Raw genomic sequence first — 15250 nt, forward strand, 5'->3', positions numbered from 1 at the left:
ACTGACCAAAAGCAATCCGAACATTACCCATACTTCGACCCTATCCAAAATCGACGACCATCCCCCAAAAGACTCTCAAAAGGGACCCTAGAAATCAAAAATTTGAAATTGAAAGGTCGTCACCATTGCTGCCATCGACCAAAGTGACGGCTCCAAGGATCAAACTCATCCAAAACTCCTAATTCCTTAAAGTTTCTCATTGGCCGGGGTCGGTACTTGGAGGTTTCTACTAGTGGAACATTACCCAAAACCACTCCAAAATCACCACAAAACTCAGCCAATCCTTAGCAAACCCGAAATGGGTTCCAACCCTTGCAAATCCAACTTCTCAAATCTCTAATTCCTGTTAGAAATTTAGAAGGTGTTTAGGACACTTGTAGCTAATGGCTTGTGTAAGCTTCTATTAGCTACTTATGCTTGATATGAGAAACTTGGGTGGAAAGTATTAGAGTGGAGTGGAGACCTTAGTTAGAAATAGGACAATTTTATTTAGAAGTAGAGGAGGAATACAAGGCTTTAGTAGATGTCTAGGACAATAGGACTTAGGAGTAGTGGCTTTTAGTATTGCCTCTTGCTTCCACTTAGATATGGGTACATGCTATATATATAGAGAGTAGATGAACCTACTTGACTTCTCTAGAACATCTATTAGCCACATGCTACTAGTAGGTTCTAGAGTATACTACACTTTTAATTATATTCTAGTACATTCTTATATAAGCTTATTCTAGACTATTCTTTTATGTAGAATTATGTAGACTTCTCTAGCATAATTTTTCATGGGCTTTAAAAGAATTTTCTAGAAATTTCTAGTTGGTGTGGAATAGTGTAGATAATTCCACAAATGTGCATTACTTTTTTTAACACTCCTCCTTAATGCACATTTGGGATACTTCAAGCATGCTTCGTAGCATTTCAAATCTTGGTCTCGGAAGTCCTTGGTGAAGATGTCTACTATTTGCTCCTCCGCTTGCAATACTTGAGTTCTATCTCCTTGTTTGCTGAGACTTCACGTAGAAAGTAATGCTTGATGGCAATGTGTTTTGTCCTGTTATGAAACACTGGATTTTTTGCCATCGCTATAGCAGACTTGTTGTCACAAAATATTTTAGTAGCTTCATTTTGTTGTTCTCCCATGTCTTCAAATATTCTTCTCAGCCATATAGCTTGGCAGGCTGAACTTGACGCTGACACATACTCCGCTTTGGCTGATGATTGTGCCACTGTCTCTTGTTTTCTTGAAGACCATGAGAATATGCCAGACCCAATTGTGAATGCATAGCCTGATGTACTTTTGAAGTAGTCCGCTCCAGCCCAATCGCTATCTGTGAATCCGAATAGCCTTGTATCTGTAGAAGGTCTATACCATATGCCATAGTCAATAGTTCCTTGCAAGTACCTTAATATTCTCTTTGCTGCTCCATAGTGTATCTGACTTGGAGTTTGCATAAACCTTGAAAGTAGGCTGGTCGTGTACATAATGTCTGGTCGAGTTGTTGTTAGATAAAGTAGGCTTCCAATGAGACTTCTGTACTTTGATGCTTCTGCTTTTTCGGATCCATCGTCATTTCTTAGCTTTTCATTGGTGATGAGCGGTGTAGCCACGGTCTTGCACCCAGACATCTTGAACTTCTTCAAGAGATTTTCAGTATACTTCTTTTGACATACGAAGATTCCATTTTCTTCTTGGATTATCTCAATGCCAAGAAAATAGTGCAATTTACCGAGGTCACTCATCTCAAATGTCTTCATCATATCTTCTTTAAATTCTTGAATTAATTTTTCATTGTCTTCTGTATAGATAAGATCATCAACATATAGAGAGATAATAAGAATGGAGTTACCTTGAGTTTTGGTATAGAGTGTTGGCTCGCTTTTGCTTCTCTTGAATCCAGCATTGATGAAGTATTTGTTGATGCGGCTGTTTCACGCTCTTGGTGCTTGTTTAAGTCCATATAAGGCTTTTTTTAGTCTTAGGACTTTGTCTTCTCCTCCTTCCTCGATGAATCCTTGTGGTTGCTCCATATAGATTTCTTCTTCGAGCTCTCCATTTAGAAATGCTGATTTTACATCCAGTTGGTAGAGTTTCCACTTCTTTTGAGTTGCAAGAGCTATAAGTGCTCTTATTGTATCAAGTCTTGCCACTGGCGCAAAAGTTTCATTATAGTCTATTCCTGGCTGTTGTGAGTAGCCTTTAGCTACTAATCTTGCTTTATGTTTTTGAATTGAGCCATCAGGATTAATTTTGGTCTTATAAACCCATTTCACGCCAATGATTTCTTTATTTGGTGGGCATACTACAAGCTCCCATGTTTCATTTTTCTTAATTGTTTTAATTTCTTCTTCCATAGCCTTCCTCCATACTTTTTGTTTTACTGCAACTTCAAAACTTTCAGGTTCTAAAGTTATGAAGTTGCATGTTTCATATATATCTCTGAGTGATTTTACTCTTCTAGGTGATGACTCAAAGGAAGATTCATCTTCTATTGATGGAGGAGTTAAAGAAGATGCAGGAGGCGTACCTGGCGTTTCTGAAATTTCTCTTTCATGTGTGTCTTCTTCAGGCTGTTGTGTTGGGGTTGTCTCTGGTTCTCCTGATAGGACAACACCTTTCTTCTCTATTTTTCCTTCATCCCAATTCCAAGATGTAGATTCATCGAACTCGACATCTAGGCTGATCACGAGCTTCTTAGTTCTTGGATTGTAGACGCGATAGCCTTTAGATTGGGAACTATATCCCATAAATATGTCAATTTCTGATTTTTCTTCTAGCTTATGTCTTTTTGGAGCTGGAATGTGCACATAGCATACACATCCAAAGACTTTGAGATGCTTTGCGGATGGCTTCTGGTTACTCCACACCTCAATAGGAGTCTTGTCTTGTAGAGCTTTTGTTGGACATCTATTTAGTAAGTATACTGTTGTGTATACTACTTCTGCCCAAAATATCTTTGGTAGTCCTTTTTCAAATAGCATTGATCTAGCCATCTCCAATATAGTTCTATTTTTCCTTTCCGAGACTCCATTTTGTTCAGGAGCATAGCCCACTGTCAATTGATGCTCTACTCCTTCATCTTCGCAGAACTTGTTGAATTCTTTTGAGGTGTACTCTTTACCTCTATCGCTTCTAAGAGCTTTGATGTATTGGCCACTTTGTTTTTCGACATGAGCCTTGAACTTCTTAAAGACTTTGAAGACTTCTGATCTTTCACGTAGAAAATAAACTCATGTCATTCTAGAATAGTCATCAATGAAAAGAATGAAGTACCTGCTTTGATCAAGATATGGGGTCCTCATTGGTCCACAGACGTCTGTATGCACGAGTTCCAACAAGGCTTTTGCTCTCCAAGCCTTTCTAGATGGAAATGCTTGTCGATGTTGTTTGTCAAGTTGACAACCTTTGCAGATGTCACCACTCTCCTTTATGCTTGGCAGATCTCTCATCATATTTTTCTGGTGAAGTAATTGTAGTCCATGAAAGTTGAAGTGACCAAATCTTTTATGCCAAAGCCATGAATCTTCTAATTCTACTTTCATGGCCATATTTTTGACATATTGCCAATGGATGGGAAAATTTCTATTCTCCATCCTTACTTTAGCTATAATATGATTTTTATCTTTTTTGTCATATATTGTGCAGGAGTCTCTAGAAAAGTGTAGAGAGTATCCAATTTCAATCATTTGGCCAACACTCAATAGATTATGCTCCAAGCTAGGAACTAAAAGAACATCATGAATTAATTTAGTTCCTTTGTTTGTATGGATAGAGATCGTACCTTTTCCTTTCGTCTCCACCAGTGCGCCATTTCCCAATTTAACTTGGGATTTTATGGATGTATCTATTTCGAAGAAGATGCTTTCGTCTCCTGTCATGTGGTTGCTGCAGCCACTGTCGATATACCATTTCCTGTTATTCACCTCAGTTGTTGCTTGACAAGCATAGAAAAGCTCTTCATCCTGCTCCTTTTCTTCTGTATAATTGGCTTGATAATTCTTCTTAAGCTGACAGTCTTTTTCCATATGTCCAAACTTTTTGTAGTTTCGGCATTTTGGTTTTCCTCGAAACCAACAATTTTTTTCTAGGTGGCTTGTCTTTTTACATGTTCCACATGGAGGGAAGTTTTTTTTCTCCTTGTTTTCATTTTTATTTTCCCAGGGTTTATCTCCTCGTCTAGAATTTTCTTTTGATTTCCAGTTTTCTCTAAATTTCTGAGACCTTAAATTGACTTTTGACTAGAAGGCACTTTCTAGTGAACTTTCATTTCGCCTACTCAGTCTTTGTTCATATGCCTCTAGAGAACCCATTAGTTCTGTCACTGAAAGAGTCGTTATATCTTTTGACTCTTCAATAGCAGTGACTATAGGGTCATACTTATCAGTAAGACTAATAAGTATTTTTTCTACAATTTTTGTATCAGTTATCTTTTCACCATAAGCTCTCAATTAATTTACTATTTCATTTACTTTGGAATAGTAATCTTTAGCGGTCTCAGAATCTTTCATTTTAAGATTTTCTAAATCTCTCCTTAGAGTTTGTAGTTTGACACTACGTACCTTTTCATTTCCTTGAAACTCTTCTTTCAAAGTATCCCAAGCCTCCTTTGAAGTTGTAGCTCCCATGATCCTTAGAAATATCGTGTCATCCAAAGCTTGTTGTAGAGCGTAAAGAGCCTTTGCGTCTCTCTGCTCGTCCTTCTTCGCCTGCTTTTGTTGCTCAGCGGTGGGTCTTTCTGGAACAGAGAACCCACTAGTAACAATGTCCCATAAGTCTTGAGACATAAAATAGGTTCTCATCTTGATGCTCCAAAAATCATAGTTTTCACCAGAGAATATTGGAAGAGGGACAGAGTTTTGGCTAGAGTTATTAGACATGGTGGTAAATTAGGATGATCCTACACCCAATAAGAAAGCTCTGATACCACGGTTAGAAATTTAGAAGGTGTTTAGGACACTTGTAGCTAATGGCTTGTGTAAGCTTCTATTAGCTACTTATGTTTGATATGAGAAACTTGGGTGGAAAGTATTAGAGTGGAGTGGAGACCTTAATTAGAAATAGGACAATTTTATTTAGAAGTAGAGGAGGAATACAAGGCTTTAGTAGATGTCTAGGACAATAGGACTTAGGAGTAGTGGCTTTTAGTATTGCCTCTTGCTTCCACTTAGATATGGGTACATGCTATATATATAGAGAGTAGATGAACCTACTTGACTTCTCTAGAACATCTATTAGCCACATGCTACTAGTAGGTTCTAGAGTATACTACACTTTTAATTATATTCTAGTACATTCTTATATAAGCTTATTCTAGACTATTCTTTTATGTAGAATTATGTAGACTTCTCTAGCATAATTTGTCATGGGCTTTAAAAGAATTTTCTAGAAATTTCTAGTTGGTGTGGAATAGTGTAGATAATTCCACAAATGTGCATTACTTTTTTTAACAATTCCAAACATCCATTAGGTTTCCTAGAGATGAAATTGCCCAAAATAACAACTATAGTCACCCCTAATCCAAAAACCCAAAGTAAATCCCGAAATGGCCTCCTAAACCCATAAATCCATTTTTTCCAATTACTCAAAATAAAACCATAAAACATAAGGGGAGGAGAACCCATAAGTAGGGGAAGAAAACCCACCTAGAGGTGAAATGGTTGGTGCCAAAAGTTGGCAGGAATCCAACGAGTCAAGGGAAAGGCAGCAGCTGGGGTTTCTGGCTGGTCTCTGTGCGCGCGTGGCTGGGGTGACCAAGGCTCACTGCTGGGTGGTTTCTGCGTCGGCGAGGGGAGGTGACACGGTGGTTTGGTTGACAGGAGGTGGCCGGAATTTGGCCTGGGCTGGTTGGGTTGGTCGCGCGCAGTGAAGGAGAGAGAAGAGGGAGTCACTGAGAGAGAGAACCAAGGGGTCTGGGGGGATCGGTGACGACAAGAGGGACCCATCGCCGGCCTCTGGTCGCCAGGAAATTGGCCTAAGCTGGCCACGCGAGAGAGAGGAAGGAGGAGAGAGAGTGAGCTCGGGGAGGGAGGGAGAGAAAGAAAGAGGTAGTGCGGGAGAGAAATTTCTCAAAGGATAGAGAGTGGACTGGTTTACTTAAAGTGTTTGGGGTTTTTTTTCTTTTTTTTTTAAATTACCCAATTGCCCTTTCTAGAAAAATATCCATATTTCCTTCCCCAAATTTTGATTTAAAAACCTTTTTCGTTCACGTGTTCGGGGATTCAAGCTCTATTTTTTCGTCTCAAAATTATTTACCAAACTTTTACTTTTAAATCGCCTCTCTCAAACACTAGAATCCTCCTTTTTCTAAGACTTAAATGAAATCTGACAATTAAACTAAAAAATTCAAATTCAAATTAAACTTGGGGACGGGTCGTTACAACCCCAAATAAATTTCTAGTAATCTCCAAACATTCATGCTTGCCTCCAAAATGATTTAGAAAGACTTTTTCTGAGTTCCACAACTTAACTTCTATTTGTCCTTTTTAAGTCCACAACAAATAAAATTTTAATTTCCTAGTGAATTTGGATCGGGTTGTTATATCAAGTGTAAATCAGTTGTAATTGGAATTCGAGAGGAGATCACAAAATGTTGAGCCGAACTGAGATGTCTAAGAAAAGATGAACACTCGAGTTCTTAGAAGATCCCAAAATCGGATTAGATCGGGTCAGATCATATCGGGTTAGGCATGCATGTACATGCCGATAAGATCTACACGATGTTGGTGTCGCTGAGCTGGCATGATGATGTGGAAGGTTAATTTTGACCAAGTTTGACCACTGAACTGTCAGAGTTGAATAAGACCTGACCAGCCACGTGTTGGTCTGTGATTGGCCTTTGAATCCATGTAGATTTATCCACAAACAATTATCAATAAGTGATCAAAATATAATAATATAAAAATTATTTACAAGATCATACGTATGTACATACCAGTATAGCATGCTCATCTGCATGGGAGATGTTATCAGTGTCGTGGACTCGAACAAGGAGAGAGGTGTGATTCAGAGGAAGGGGGTGCAAGATTGAAACGCTGACACAAGTCTTGTTGTAACACGAAATCTCCAAGTAGCTTGAGTCCAGAAATCTTCGGTCTTGAAAACATAGAAAACCTTTGGAGGTAAAGAGGCACTAGTGTGGTGTCGACCAAAGGCTCTCCGACGGTCAATTAGAAAACAAGATCAATTATCAACTCAGTGCATTGGCTTAGAGCTTTGGAATTACTTACTTTTGTGTGATCTTATGAGAGTTTATTTATAGGGGATGATTTAATCCCTATGGCCTTAGGATTGTAAGTTAGTTAGACTTGTAATTACCGGGAAGTGTAATCCATATTGAATTGAACTCCTATACTTAAATCCTCGTTTGGAGGGGATTCAAGCCATTTAATTTGTATGAGAGTTGGTTTCCTAGTAGAACATAGAGTTCTTAGGTCCCTTGAATCGTGGGTGGTGTGGTAATACCTCCGTGGGTTCTCAATTTAATGCATCCGTGAGATTGGATAGAAACCCGGACCCATCTGCGAGCTCGGAAGGATCCATAGGCTCAGATAGATCCGTAGGCTCGGGTGTATCCACGTGCTTGGAAGCATCCGACCCTCCTAAGTGAGTGTGAGGGTTGTTTCCCTTACTCTGTGTTCAATATGTCCTCCAATTTATGGTATTTTATACCCCCAACGTTATAGGTGATAGAACCTTGTCTATAGGTATCATTACATTTTTAAGAGCATAGGTCCTATCATCTAAGTCAAGGCACCCCACCTTCATATAATGTCTAGGGGCTCTATGCCCTTCTCTTATTTTCTCCGGACCCATTCCAAATGAGTGACATAGGTCTCATGTAAAGTTTATCCATGGCCACATAACTTACACTACTACAAAAACTGTCTATTGTGGCGGACAATGCTGGCGGATTAGTCTTATCCGACGCGAATACTACTCTATTCCTGGCGGACACATAAAACCGCCAGTATTACTCAATTATGGCGGCTTAAACCGCCAGAAATACTCATACGTGGCGGTTATATCCGCCAGGATTAATTCAGAACGCGTGTTGAGAGTCGAACTCAATCCTGGCGGAAGGGACCGCCATAATTACTCAATTGTGGCGGATTAAACCGCCAGGATTACTCATTCCTGGCGGTTGTATCCACCAGGATTAAACAAGCGGGAAAATTCCCGCGTTCAGAAGACCCGTTGACGGTCAATCTCAATCCTGGCGGATTGGACCGCCATCATATTTAATCCTGGCGTTCCAAACCGCCAGGATTGCTCTAACCTACTTACGCTGTGCAGCCTTCCCCCTTCATTTCTCCTTCTCCTTCGGATTTTCTCTCCTTCGCCGCGCGCCTCCGTTCACAGTAATCTTCTTCTTCTGATCTTCTTCTTCATTTCTTTTTCTTATTTTCTTCTTCTTCTTTTCTTCTTCTTCCCTTCTTCTTCTTCGTAATATATTCTTTTTTTCTTTATTTTCAGGTGCATCCTTTGGAACTCGATCGGCTGGGGTTTGATTTGGGTCTTCCTTTGTTTGAACACGATTTCAGGTTGATTGGAGTTTGATTTTGGGTATTTTTGTGTTGATTTTGGGTCTTCCTTCTTTGATTTGAGTTTCCGATTTATTAGATTTTGGGTTTCAAACAGATCTGATTTTGGGTTTTATTTTCTCTTTTTTTTTTTCAGGTTCCATCGGCAAAGGTGTAACAAAGATCGATTGGTGTTTCATTTTGTGCATCCTTGGATTTTTAGGTTGAGTTTTCAGTTTTGCCTTAGATTTGGGTCCGATTTGTGTTTGATTTGGATCTAAACTATGATTTTTTGTGTTTTATTTTGCAGGCCTACCCGTTGGTGCAGCAAGGTTTGGGTGGAGATTTTGATTTGGCAACAAGGTTTTTCTATGTCTTGGATATTTGTTTTTTGTGGTTGTATGTTGATGTCTTGTAGTTAAAAATTTGTTAGAGTTAAAAATATGTTAAAAATTATTTATGTTTAATTTAATTGATATATATGTATGTGTTAGATTTGTGTTTATTTTGTCATATATTGCATGTTAGTGTTAATATATTATTAGGGTAGTATGAAAAATATTAGTTATTTAGCTAACATACTATTTAACTTTAAAAATTCAGGTACCAACCTTAAAAATAAAAATTATAAGAAAAATTAATTTATTAATTTGATCATCCTAATTTATTAATTTGTGAATTTAATTTATTAATTTGTTGCTCCTAATTTATTAATGTGTGAATTTAATTTATTAATTTGTTCATTCTAATATATTGAATGTTTTTTGAATTTAATCTAATAGGTATGGATAGGTACGCCTACATGATAGGGATTGAAAGATTATAGGCATTAGAGTCTAGAGTTTTCATCTAAGAGTCGCGTAATATATTTTGATTATTAGGAGGTAAAGCATGGATAGGAGTTGGTTGACGATACCGCGACAGTTAGAGGCATACGTAGATGGAATCAATTTGCTTTTGGATCAAGCGGTTGCGAATGGTGTTGGGCCAGATAAGTTCAAATGTCCTTGTAAAAAATGTTGCAATCGATATACCTTTGGAAGACAAACTATTGTGGATCATCTTGTTTGGCATGATATGGATAAAGATTATAAAAAAGCTTGGTGGCGTCATCATGGAGAGCCTAACATTGGAGAGCCAATTTTAAGGATGATAGAAGATGATGTAGGAGGGGAGATGGAGGGTATGCACGATTTTCTCAATGACATATTTGTTCAACCAGTAGCGGGAGAAGAGGTCGGGTCGTCGACACAACCCCCTATTGTGGATGGACGTCCAGCAGAGGCTGAAAGTTTTTTCAAGTTGCTTGAAGAGGCAGATCAAGAGTTGTATCCTGGTTGTAAAGAATTTAAGAAATTGGAGGCCGTTGTAAGATTGTACCAGATTAAGTGTTTAGGGAGTTTGCCAGATAGTTTATTCACTACGTTACTAGAATTGGTAAAAAGAATGTTGCCTGATGGAGATTGTTTGCCTGAATCTTGTTATAAGGCAAAAAAACTTATAAATGGGTTAGGTCTCACGTATGAGAAGATTGATGCATGTCCTAATGATTACATGATATATTGGAAAGAAACCTCAAAATTGACTGCATGTTCGGTGTGTGGCAAATCAAGATATAAAGATAACAAGGAAGATACTTCTGGAAAGAAAGTCTCAGCTAAGGTTATGTGGTACTTCCCTCTAAAGTCGAGATTGAAGAGGTTTTATATGTCGAAGCATATTGCCAAACATATGAGGTGGCATGCAACTGAATGTCCCAAGGATGGGTTTATGAGGCATCCATCAGATTCTCCGGCATGGAAGCATTTAGATACTTTGTACCCTGAGTTTGCGTCAGAAATTCGAAATGTGCGTTTAGGGCTGGCAAGTGATGGATTTAATCATTTTGGTCATATGAGCAATGCCCATAGCACATGGCCTGTGGTGCTTTCTGTTTACAATTTGCCTCCATGGATGTGTATGAAGCAACCAAATTTATTATTGTCCTTATTGATTCCAGGACCGAGAAGTCCTGGAAATGATATTGATGTGTATTTGCGACCATTAATTGATGAGTTGAATGAGTTGTGGGAGGTTGGCTCTACCACGTATGATGTGTTTTCAAACCAAACTTTTACGATGAAGGCTGCTGTGTTATGGACCATTAGTGATTTTCCAGCTTATGGAATGTTGTCTGGATGGAGTACTAAAGGATATAAAGCATGTCCGCATTGCATGGATGATAATGTATCAGAACATTTGCCTGTGAGTCGTAAGATTTGTTATTTGGGGCATCGAAGATTTTTACCCATTGGGCATAGGTTTCGAAGGGAACAAGCAGCATTTAATGGTCATCGAGAAGATCGTTATGCACCAAGACAGTTGAATGGGTTACAATGTCTTGAACAACTATCTAATTTGAGGTTCACTTTTGGAAAGCATGACCAAAATGCTCTTGTTGGACAAAGAAGACGCAGGCCTTCAATTTCTAGAAGTAATTACGGTCAGTGGAGAAAGAAAAGCATATTTTTTGAACTACCCTATTGGAGGCATCTTTTGATTAGACACAATCTCGATGTCATGCATATTGAGAAGAATGTATGTGATAATGTGGTTGGAACATTGTTGGATATTGCGAAGAGGACAAAGGATGGATTGGCTGCACGTGCAGATCTTGAAGTTTTGAATATAAGACATAGTCAACATCCTCGCAGAGAAGATGATAAAACATTTTTGCCCCCGGCAATATTCACATTGAGCAAAGAAGAAAAAATCTCATTTTGCAAAGTGTTGTCTACTATTCGAGTTCCTGATGGATATTCAGCAAATTTGTCTCGATGTGTGAATGTGAATGAGAGAAAAATAAATGGGTTGAAAAGTCACGATTGCCATGTTTTAATGCAACAATTACTTCCGCTTGCAATACATGGTGTGTTACCCAAATCTGTCACAATGGTTTTACTAGAGTTGAGTGCAATCTTTAGACAGTTGTGTAGCAAGAAGGAAACTGAGGCATCATTCAATCAACTGAACTCTAGAATTGCATTAACCTTATGTCAGATGGAGAAGATTTTCCCTCCTTCATTTTTTGATGTCATGGTGCATCTCCCAATTCACTTGGCAAATGAAGCTGCCATTGCAGGACCAGTTCAATATAGATGGATGTATCCCATTGAACGGTAATGGTCTTTCCTTATTCTTAATTTGTATTCATTTTAGTTTTGATTCTCTAATTTTTTTTTGTCATGTTAAATATTGAAGGTATTTGCAAACACTGAAGCGGTATGTGCGAAATAAGAGTCGTCCTGAAGGTTCTATTGCTGAAGGGTATTTGGTTGATGAGGGTTTGTCTTTTTATTCCATGTACCTTAGAGATGTTGATACTCGTCGTAATCGTAAGGGTCGAAATGCACATGGTATTGGACGTGGAATATGTGGTGGGTTATCAATTTTTGACTCCACAGGTCAATATTTAGGTTCAGGTGAAAATGTGGAGCTTGATCTAAATGATAGGAATCGATGCCACAGTTACATTCTTGATAATTGTGATGAAGTAATCCCTTTTAGAAGGCAACATGAGGACTTTTTGAGAGATAAACATCGAAGGGAAAGGTTCACTAGGAGACAAATCATGGAGATAAGCAAGAAGGAATTTCCTGAATGGTTCAAGAAACATGTAAGAATTCAATTACTAAGTTTTTACATCATGTCTGTAATATTAATTTTTACCTAATGTTTCTACATCATCTTTTTCCCAGATTAATGCAAGGTTTTATGCTAATGATCCGTTGATATCCGATGACTTGCATTGGCTTGCTAATCCTCCTCGCACACTTGTGACGAAATACAAAAGCCACGCTATTAATGGTTTTAGATTTCGAATAAAATCAGTGGATGATAAGCATAAGAATCAAAATTGTGGTGTATTTGTACCTGCAAATATTCCGGGTGGTGTTGGACAAGTTAATTGCTATGGTGTTGTCACAGATATGTTTTTGGTTAGATATTGTGGTCCCACCGAGGCAGAAGATATGGGTCGTTGTGTGATGTTGTTTAAGTGTGATTGGGTTGATAGTGGAAGTCCTAGGGGTATGAAGACAGATCAATATGGTTTTACCTTGGTGAACTTCAATCGATTGGGATTTAGGGATGACCCTTTCATACTAGCTTCACAAGCAATGCAAGTATTTTATGTTGCAGATTCGATTGAAAAAGATTGGCATGTAGTGGTCCGAACGCATCCGAGAGATTTTTTTGATGTATTTGAAGATAAAGGTACAATTAATGATTATGCCATACCAAATCTAGATGATCGGGTACTTGACAATGAAGATATGCAAACAAGGGTTGGCGTGTAAGAGACACCTTTTGATGAAGCATTACCTTTGCCTACTGAGCTGGTTAATTCAATTGCTGACGATGAGCTTGATGATGATATGGATGTTTAAATTAATTTTTTTATTTTTTTTTTTGTGTTGTTTTGTAATTAAGAACTCTTATGTAATACTTTTTTATCAGTGATTTTTTTTTTGTGCTGAACTAGGTCTCGTTGTTTTTACCTTTCGAGGGTTTTCCACGTTAAAATATATTTGTGTGTTTATATATTGGTTTCATTGCAATTTAGTTTTATTTAATTAATTAATATTTATGTAGTATGTATTTGATGGTGTATATATATATGTATATATATATAATTTATTTAGATGAGTAATAATGAAGAACATATGGACGAGCACCACGATGAGCAGGTTGAGGCTAGTTCAAATGGTAAGCTATAGTTTGTTTATATAAAGTTTTTATTTATTCTATTATTTACAATATTTTTGTCATTTATGTATATTAATTTGGATTAATATGTAGAAATGCCCCAAAGGAGAAGACGTGGTCCTGGAAAGATTAAGTGGGCTGGTAAAGATCATAGGGGGAAAGAGTATTGTGAATTCAGTCCGAGCGGGAAGTGTATTTCCCAGAACAGTATAGAGTTTTCGAAGTTTATATCTTCTGAAGTAAAAGATCCCAATAATGTTCCTCTAGTGCATGATTGGAGATTGGTTGACGAAGAGACAAAGAACATTTTGTGGGACAGAATACGGGTATCAATTTATTTTTTTGAAATAATCTTAAAAGTAAAATACTTGCAAATATTTACTTATAATTATTTTTTTTTATGGATGTAGGGCACTATTACTTTTCGTGATGAGGATTTGGAAAAAATGCCCGTGATTAAGACCATGACCTTGGCAATTGTTGAACATGCTTATAAAGAATATAGAGCATATTTGAAAGGGAAGTACTACACTGGCAGGACAGATCAGCGGCGGTTGAGATGTCCCAATAATGTAGATCCTGTGCAGTGGGCGAAGATGGTGGAACATTGGGATAACCCGAAAACTCAAGTGACACTCTTTAATCAAATATTTAATAATACTAGTATGTGCAATTATGATTAATTTATATTATGTTTGACTTTTTAGGAGATAGCTATGAAAAATAAAACTAATCGTTCTCAACAAACGATGAGCCATACATCAGGATCGTGGACATTTGAACGTCTTCGTGAAGATTATGTGAGTATAGTTAATTTTTTTCATCATATTGAGATACAATTTTATTTAATTAGAGCACATAAATATGTTCTAAATTATTTTTTTTTATGGTTTAAATTTTTAGAAGAAGAAGCATGGAGTTGAACCCGATCCTGTTACTTTCTTTCGTGTCACCCACACATGCAAAGACAATAGTTGGATTGATGTGCCATCGGAGCAGAGAGGGGTAAATATTTATATATTTTTTTTTTCCATAATGTGTATTTTATGTTCTTACATTTTACTTACAAATTTATCTAAATATTTGTTTATTAGATGTCCATGGAGAGTTCCGTTGACTCACGAGTTGAGAGTCTGGAGCGGATGACACTTCTGAACTTCGTACAGAAGTGTATGTTGAGGAGATGGGTCATGAGAGGAAAAATAGAGTTCGGCTCTATGGACATGGGGTGACACCTGAAATGGTGCCTTATGCTAGGGCTCAATCTAGTACTTCTTCTCGGAGATCATCGAAGACGAGAGAAGCTCTTTTGGAGGCACAGTGCCTTGAATGGCAGAAGAAGCATGAGGCTGTGCAGGCTAAGCAGGATGCCCAAGATGAGGCAATTGAGCTGTTAAAGACTCAGCTACAGCAGCAGCAACAACAGATGATGATGTTTATGCAGCAACAACAGCCAGTGATGCCGTTTATGCCTCAGACACACCCGCAGATGAAAGTTTAATTTAGGTGATCTATTCACTTAATAAACTTGATTAATTTCACTTTCAGTGATCGGACCCCAATTTTTGATTTATGTGATCATTCAGGAACTAGTCAAACAAACACAACTCAGACGATTCAGTAACGAAAATATGAAACTCCAGATTGACTTCTAAAAACCAAAAATCACTTTTGTAAACAACACAAATCAAACACACCAAAGGATCAAGTGACATCCTATACACTCAGATGACCCATCACAGTAGGCATCCCAGTGTTATCCACAACTACAGTGGTGTGTGATTAGCTAGACAGTTATATAAGACATATATCAATTTCAAGCATATAGCTACAGTACAGATTTGTGTTTAAAAGTTGAGTGAGTCAGTAAGCATAACAACACAAAAAGGGAACACGAATGCACACAAGATGTTCACCCAGAAAAACCACAAAGGGTTAAAAATGGGGGTCTTTTTCAGCTGACCAGGCAATCCACTATAGAGGAAGTTCA

General features: G+C 37.8%; 2 pseudogenes; both read left to right on the forward strand.

Moving 5' to 3' along the window:
* The first annotated feature begins 9405 nt into the window (after positions 1–9405).
* Positions 9406–12941, forward strand: LOC147283305 (uncharacterized; annotated as a pseudogene).
* A 255-nt stretch (positions 12942–13196) lies between these two features.
* On the forward strand, positions 13197–14761 carry LOC147283306 (uncharacterized; annotated as a pseudogene).
* Positions 14762–15250: the final 489 nt, after the last annotated feature.

This window comes from Dryas octopetala, chromosome 5 (genome assembly GCF_963921425.1).
Source record: "Dryas octopetala chromosome 5, drDryOcto1.1, whole genome shotgun sequence".
NCBI classification, from domain to species: Eukaryota; Viridiplantae; Streptophyta; class Magnoliopsida; order Rosales; family Rosaceae; genus Dryas; species Dryas octopetala.